At 52.7% G+C, this 8,169-nt stretch overlaps 1 pseudogene; it reads left to right on the top strand.

The window, feature by feature from the left end:
- Positions 1-586: 586 nt before the first annotated feature.
- On the top strand, positions 587-7,948 carry LOC123090067 (uncharacterized; annotated as a pseudogene).
- Positions 7,949-8,169: the final 221 nt, after the last annotated feature.

Genomic DNA, 8,169 nt, shown 5'->3' on the forward strand with positions numbered 1-8,169 from the left:
GAAAAGTGCCCCGTAATCCCCGTCCTTGCTCCTTTCCTCCCAGGCACAATAGGTGAAAACAGGGACGGGCATGGGGAACGCGTCAATGGAGAGCTTGATGGGGAAGCTTGTCGACCACCAACGCTAGAGCCAGCAGGATGCAACCCCCGGCAAGGCGTGTTGTCGGGGGAGGAGGCGGAGCAGATGATGGTGCTGCCACTGATGGTTCGCTTGAGTCGTAGTCGTCTTCCTCCCGCCTGCTGCCCTCGTTGTCACTGGCGCTGTCCTCCTTGTCAATCTCGCTCGAGGAGGAGCTTTCGTCGTTGGTGGAACTCTCCACGCAGAACCCTAAGCGGATTCCTGAGTTCCTGAAGACCTTGACGGAGAGCAGACTATTCTCCATTAACTTGAACTGGAGAACGTGTACCTCCGACAAGTTGTGGGCGCGTGCAAAAGTTTTCCACCCACGGCGAAGATACATGACGTGAGGGCGGGGGGAGTCAACATCGACCCACATGTTGCCATTCTCGGATCCCCTGATGTGTAGCCTCAAAGCCTGCGGCGGATCCTGCTCCATCACCCGAGCGAACGGGGTAGGGAGGGAGAGATGGCCGCACAAGCACTTTTATACCCTGATAAAGAACTCGCGAGGCTGATCTCCGACATGTCTGCCCATTGGAGGAGGGGCCGCCAGCGGGAGCATAGCCGGGGTGCCGCCCCGTCCTCCTCTTCCCCGAGCACCGCGACAACCTCGGCCTCATCCCCTTCCTCTCCCCCTCGCGGTGGGCTCCGCCGCCGGGAGCTCCGGAGGAGGAGGAACACACTGTCGATCAGAAGCCCTTGTGGCCACTATCGAAGCGCCAACACGCCCTCTCACCATGGCAAGTGGAAGAAAGATACTAAGCAGAAGGGGGAGAAGAAGGTGAGTGCGGAAAGGCACCGTCCTTTTCCCTTTTTATTGAAGGGCAGGGCCGAAGCCTGGCCTCCCAGCCCAACGGGCGGCTGCCCCGTACAACCAATGCGGCCTCCTGAGGCACAGGGAATCCGGACCGACCTATCACAACCCTAGTCAGTGCATGCATTAGAGTGACTGCATCATGTTTACTTTACACAGAAACTTGGAAATGGGGATGACAGAACCCCATGCACCCTCTTAATCCAACTAGGGTTTACTAAAATCCTTTTCAATGAACCTGAAATGCCCTTCTAAAATGTTCATCATCTTTGCCTTGGTCTAGAACCTCTGACAAAAATGGTGCACACTTTTCTAGGACATTGTAAGGTCACTAGATTAAATCATATGTAAATTGCATTTGGACATTTAAATGCTATAAAATATTCTAAATGTCCAAATAATCATAAACTAAAATGATTAATGTTGGATATATTCTATACAGTGGGCATGAGCAGTTTCATGATTTTTGAAAGTGCCTGAGTATTTTTTAGAAAAGCCACAAACTTACAGAAAGAAAAGAAAAACAGAAATAAAAAGAAAAGAACTTACCTGGCCAAACCCACTAGCCGGCCCACCTGGCGGCCCAGCACTGTGCTGGCCCGTGCCAGCCAGCTGCTTCCTCCTGCCAGGCAGGCAGGGAGGTGAGCGCTGGTGCGCCCGAGCTCGCCACGGTGCCAGCTGCTTGCCGCTCGAGCTGCTGGATGCGTGGATGACCTCCACATCGTTGCCCCGACCCCCTCGACACCTCCTTTCACCACCAGCTCCTATCCCTCGCCCTCTCCACCCACGACCGCCGTAGCCGAGACCACTGTTGTCTCCATGCCGCCTTGCCGTGTCCAGGAGCTCCGCCGCCCTCCGCTTCGTCGAGAAGACCGAGCCCCGAGCGCTCGTTCACCCCGGAGCGACCACAACGACCTCACCCGACCTCGCCGTCACCGGAGATCCTCTTCACCGTCACGCTCGCTCTAGCTCGTCCCCGACCTCGCCACCTAGCTTGCCGTGACCACGTGAGCTTTTGCATCTCAGCCTCCTCTCTGTTCTCGCTGCCATCCATTGCAGCGACCACAACGAGCACCACCGCATGCGCTGCCGCCTGAGATCTTCGCCGACATAGCTCCATCCACCCAACGGCCTCGCCACCTTGTCCAACAACCTCACCGCACCGCGTAGGCCACGTAGGAGATGGCCCTGTGCCTCCAGAACCACTGCAACAACAAGTTCGGCCTCGCGCGAACTCCGGCAGCTGCAAAGCTCGTCGCCGGCGTCGTTTCCGGCGACCTTGAGCTCAACCACCACCACCCCTCGGCGCGGCTTGCTCCTAGCTGCTCGTAGGTGGCCTTCATCGTCCATTTGGTCGCCCGAGTGCAAAACCCGCACCCTTCGCCATGTTTGGACGTCACCGGAGGCTAAACACCAGTGAGTCAACCCAGTTTGACCAGGGATTTGACCCCCCTGGGTCACTGACATGTGGGCCCTGCCCTTTGGTCAAACCTAGATTAGGGTTAAACCAATCCTAATTAAGTTAGTTAACTAACAGTGACACTGAACAGTGGGTCCCAGTGGCTAGGTTTGACCTGGACCGCCCCACTTGAGTTGCTGACGCAATGCTGACGTAGTAATACATTTTCTTGATTTATTCTTATTTAGGAAATTCCAGAAAATAGTGCTAACTTCAAAAATTCATAGAAATTAATCTGTAACTCCAAATGCAAAGTGTTATATATGAAAAAGACCAGAAAAATCCAAACTATCCATCTATACTGGTTTCATGCATGTTTAAAACAAGTTAACCTAGCTATTTAGTGCAAAACATGAAAAGGCACTATTTAAAATCACAAAATGAGTTTGGGTTTGAATCTTTGGTTCAAAATAGCTCAAACCCATCTGGTTATAGTTGCATTAGCCCAACAAACTCATATTGCCATGTCACATGCATGCATCATATTGTTGCATAATGTTATGTATTGATTGTGTTATCGGTGCTCTCTGCGGTAGGTTCTGTCTCGGAGGATTGCCGTGAGTACCCGATCGAAGGACAGTACCAGTCTACAGACCTGCCAGGGAAGCTACCACACATTTGATCATATCGATAAAATCCCATGTTCTCGCTCCTGCTCTCATTTAATGCCTATAAGACAATCACGTTTCAAACTGCTGTCTGCTACGGTAGCTGAACCCATTTCCTCTGCATGACCGGTCTTTGCCACAGTAACTAGATGAAACCCACTAGCATGTGTAGGAGTTGATTGAGCCATGTTTGTGTTTCCTACCTTGCTATGCCTGCTATGCTTAGAGTCATGTCAGGCCTGGTTCATCTGGGTGATGGGCTAGAGTGAAATGATCATGTCGGTAATGAGAGTGATGTGTTGAACACGATTTGGTAAAGGTATCGATGAGAGGCCATGTAGGAGTACATGGTGGGTTGTTTCATTGGAACCGTCCTTAAGCACTGAGATCTGTATGTGTGATTTAAGAATCAGCTACTACCATGCATTGGGATCTTTAAATGACCCTCTTGGCTTCTTAACCACGCTTGTCCTCTGTCCAGGAGTTGCAAGTAGTTTCTGGTGTTTGTAGTATACTGGAGTCCGTGCGCAGGAGTGACCCTTGGGGTGGGCTGTGATGCGGTAGGTACGTGGCATGGTGTATCGGGCGCCCATTTGGTGTCTTAGAAACCCTACACACATCATTCGGGGCCGTATGTGGAAACCTCGGGCGGACACCCTGCGGATGGAACCTGAATAGGCGATAAACCTAGACTAGAGAGTAGAGACTTGAGTGTTTAGGCAGGCCATGGCCGACACCCTCGTTGGGCTTCCGCTTGAAGGTTGCCGCGTACATGTCGTGTAAACGGCGATAAGTGGTGGAAGCGTGTGTGAAGAGGTACACCCCTGCAGGGTTAACATCATCTATTCGAATAGCCGCTTCTGCGGTAAAGGACTACTTGGTTGCCTATACAGTTCATATACAAGTAAATGGAAACTACTAGAAGCCTCAAGATAAGTGTGAGTGCCGTGGATGGCCCTTCTGTAGGATGACGGGAGTGGATCCTCGGTAGTGTATTGTTGTGGCGAGTAGTGGACTCGAGTGCGCAAAACAATTACAAGTTGGTGTCTCGTAAGATACTTTAGCCAAGAGTCAGAGTGTTGGGTAACGTTGCAAAAAATAAAAAATTTCTACGCTTCACCAAGATCAATCTATGGAGTCATCTAGCAACGAGATAGAGGAGTGCATCTACATACCCTTGTAGATCGCGCGGAAGCATTCAAGAGAACGGGGTTGAGGGAGTCATACTCGTCGTGATCCAAATCACGGATGATCCTAGTGCCGAATGGACGGAACCTCCATGTTCAACACACGTACGGTTGGGGAAGATGTCTCCTCCTTCTTGATCCAGCAAGGGGGAGGGAGAGGTTGATGGAGATCCAGCAGCACGACGGCCTGGTGGTGGAAGCAGCGGCGATCTTGGCAGGTGTGACGCCCTCGATTCAATCGTACACTAATCATACACGCAAATGTGTATGATCAAGATCAAGGACTCATGGGAAGATATCACAACACAACTCCAGACACAAATTAAAATAATACAAGCTTTATATTACAAGCCAGGGGCCTCGAGGGCTCGAATACATAAGCTCGAATACAAAAGAGTCAGCGAAAGCAACAATATCTGAGTACAGACATGAGTTAGACAAGTTTGCCTTAAGAAGGCTAGCACAAAAGCAACAACGATCGAAAAGGCAAGGCCTCCTGCCTGGGAGCCTCCTAACTACTCCTGGTCGACGGCGTCCATCACGTGGTAGTAGGCACCCTCGGGGTAGTAGCAGTCGTCAAAGGTGTCATCTAGCTCATGGGCTCCGTCATCTGGTTGCGTCATCCGAGAAGAATGGAAAAGGGGGAAAAGGGGTAGCAAAGCAACCGTGAGTACTCATCCAAAGTACTCGCAAGCAAGGATCTACACTACTTATGCAACATTATCAAAGGAAGGCTGTATATGTGGACTGGGCTGCAGAAATGCCAGAATAGTGAGAAGGCCTAGTCCTATCGAAGACTAGCATCTTTTGGAAACCACCATCTAGCAGCAACAGGAGGGAGTAGAGTAGCATAAAGTAAAGTAGTAGTAGTGTTATCAACCTCGGCCAGAGATCCTTTCTCGACTCCCAGCGAGAAAGCAATCCCAGAGCCATACTATCCAATTGTCATCACAATCCAATTCTCATCACAAGTATCTAGTTCTAGTTGTATCGATCGGGATACAACTCTGAGTGTCCGTTACCGTAGGATAGACTATCGATAGATGTTTTCTTCCCTGCAGGGGTGCACCAACTTACCCACCACGCTCGATTAACTCCGGCCGGACACACTTTCCTGGGTCATGCCCGGCCTCGGCCAAACAATACGCCGCAACCCAACCTAGGCTTAATAGAGAGGTCAGCACGCCGGACTAAACCTATGACCCCAGGGGTCATGGGCCATCTTCCCGGGAACTCCTGCACGTTGCGTGGGCGGCCGGTGAGCAGACCTAGCTACCTCCTTAAAAAAGGTAGGAGCTTACCAGTCCAACCCGGCGCGCGCCGCTCAGTCGCTGACGTCTAATAAGCTTCGGCTGATGCATACGACGCAGAACGCCCATACTATGCCCACGTGATGGTTAGTGCTATCAGGCTAGAGGCCCCTCAGATCAAATATCCAAATCGCAGTGGATTAGGAACGCGCGGTAACAAGTAGAGACTCACGAAAGATTTGACCCCGTTGCCCCGTCTCGAGGACTTGCGGCAAGGGCTAAGAATGCCCGACCACGCCTCGTATTCAACTCTGGGGCACCCTCCAAGTCAACCCGTCTCCACATCACTCGCGGGTACCCCTCAGGGTCGACCCACCTTTTCAAGTAACATATGTAAGGTCCAAGTATCCGTCTATCCAAAAATCAAGGGGAAAACCCGAGGAATCACCCCCGGTGAACTCCACTCGATGTAATAATCAAGGTGAACGTAAGAGGAATCACCCCGAGGTTCACACTTGAGGGGTTGCACGACAAAGTCGTATCGCAAGTGGTTAAGGCGGAATCACCCTCGATGACCACGACCGAATAGCTACACTACATGGTTAACATCAGAAGTGTTGTAGAGGTCTCACCCTCGGCACTCGATAGTAACCCAGTAGTGTTGAGCAACTAAGGGGAAAGTGATGTGCTTTGCCGGGGCCTGGTCTTCGATCCCGTTGATCGGGTCTTCGATGATGAAGCAGGGGCAACAAGGACAAGGTGGGGGTCACTGATGGATCATTAACCAACCTATACTAAGCAGTTTAGGATAAGCAGGTAAGGTACAACAACAGATACTAAAGCAGGCTATGCATCAAAATAGGAGCAAACAATTACAGTAGCAAAATCTAATGCAAGCATGAGAGAATGGAATGGGCAATATCGGGATGATCAAAGGGGGGCTTGCCTGGTTGCTCTGGCAAGGAGGGGTCGTCGGTGGCGTAGTCGATCACAGGGGCAGCATCGGTCTCGGGATCTACCGGAGAGAAGAGGGGGAAGAAACAGTAAATATAAAGCAAACATAGCATAACAGGACAACAGGTAGAGCTAGACGTGTTCTAACGTGGTGCTACATGATACCGGTGAGGAGGCACTACTGAAAACAGGGAATTTGCCATCAGTCAGCTCTTTGCCATCTGCCAGCTGATGGCAAAGAATGTCTTTGCCATCTGCTTATAAAAAACAGATGGCAAAGAACTGACAGACGGCAAAGAACATGGTTGCCATCAGCCAATTCTTTGCCATCTGCTAGTGGATGGCAAATAATCTTTGCCATCTGCCAGCAGATGGCAAAGAGGTTGGCAAATCCTGTAGCCGTCAAACGTGTAACGGTGTACCAACCCCACCTCTTTGCCATCTACCAGCAGACGGCAAAGATTCTTTGCCATCTGCTGGCAGATGGCAAAGAGATGGGGTTATTTTTTTCCAGGTAAAAAAATAACTGTGGGGTTATCCCCTCCCTCTCTCCCCTCCTCTCCCTCCCTCCCACGCATCTCACCCGCCGCCGCCCAAGCACCCCGCCGCCCCACCAGCCCACCACCCCGCCGCCCGCGCCCGCACCACCCGCCGCCCCACCACCCCGCCGCCGCACCCAGCACCCCACCGCCCCACCCAACACCCCGCCCTCCTCCCTCCCTCCCTGGCAGCAGATCCGCCCTCCCCTCCCCTCCCTCGCGCTGGAAACCCCTCCTCCCCTGGGCAGGACATGGCGGCGCCGGCGGCCAGATGACTCCCTCCTCCCCTCCCCTCCCCTCCACTCCCGTCCCGTCACCAGAAGAGGAGAGGAGAGGAGAGGAGATGAGAGGAGAGGAGAGGGAGATCCTGCACGCAGGCCATGGCGGCAGCGAGATCCGCTCGGGGACAGGAGGACCACGGCCTGCTCTTCGTCAAGGAGACCGATGCCATGGAGCTGCTCCTCAAGACACCCCCACCTAGTATGCCACGACCACCGCTTCGTCTGGCACACCCCCACCTAGTACGCCACGACCACCGCTGGCCGCTCCTCCTTGGCAATATGGGTCCTTGTGCAGTGCCGCAGCAACGTCCGGCCGCAGGGCCGCGCGCTCTGCGTGGCCACGGCAGTGCGCACATGGGCTACACGCTCAGCCTTCTCAAAACCCAGAAAGGCACCGGCATGGACCTGGCCGCGTTCGACCAAGCTTAGGGAAGCTAATGTCCGTCGACGCCGGTGACAGTGCGAACAAGGGGCTGGCGACGTACATGGTGCAGCCTAGCGCCGGAGCCAAGACGACCATCTACGGGCTTGGGTGGTGCACCATGGACATCACGGCGGTGGACTGCGGGCTGTGTGTGGCGCAGGCGGTGGCCGAGCTGCCCAACTACTGCTGGACCGCTTGATATACAACAGTTACATGGCGCCCTATGAGGTGTACTCCTTCTTCCAGCTCGATTGTGCCGGTGAATTGGCCGACAAAGTCGGACAGTGTGAACAAGTTCGTCTTAACCCGTGATGGATAGAGTGCAGCTAGTCAACTAAAGTGCTAGTATCTAGCATTATATCTTGTTCTGTGTAGGTACGTTGTTGTGGTGAGTAACATGCAACAGCAGCTTCCCAGCTAATCACCCTAACAACGCCTCTCTTCCCATAGTAATTGGACATGCACTTGGTTTGAAACTTCAGGTTTAAACTGTATGTGGGGAATGGTTTGGATGGGTTTGGCTTGAAAATACA

The sequence above is a fragment of the Triticum aestivum genome, chromosome 4B (assembly GCF_018294505.1).
Source record: "Triticum aestivum cultivar Chinese Spring chromosome 4B, IWGSC CS RefSeq v2.1, whole genome shotgun sequence".
Classification (NCBI taxonomy): Eukaryota; Viridiplantae; Streptophyta; class Magnoliopsida; order Poales; family Poaceae; genus Triticum; species Triticum aestivum.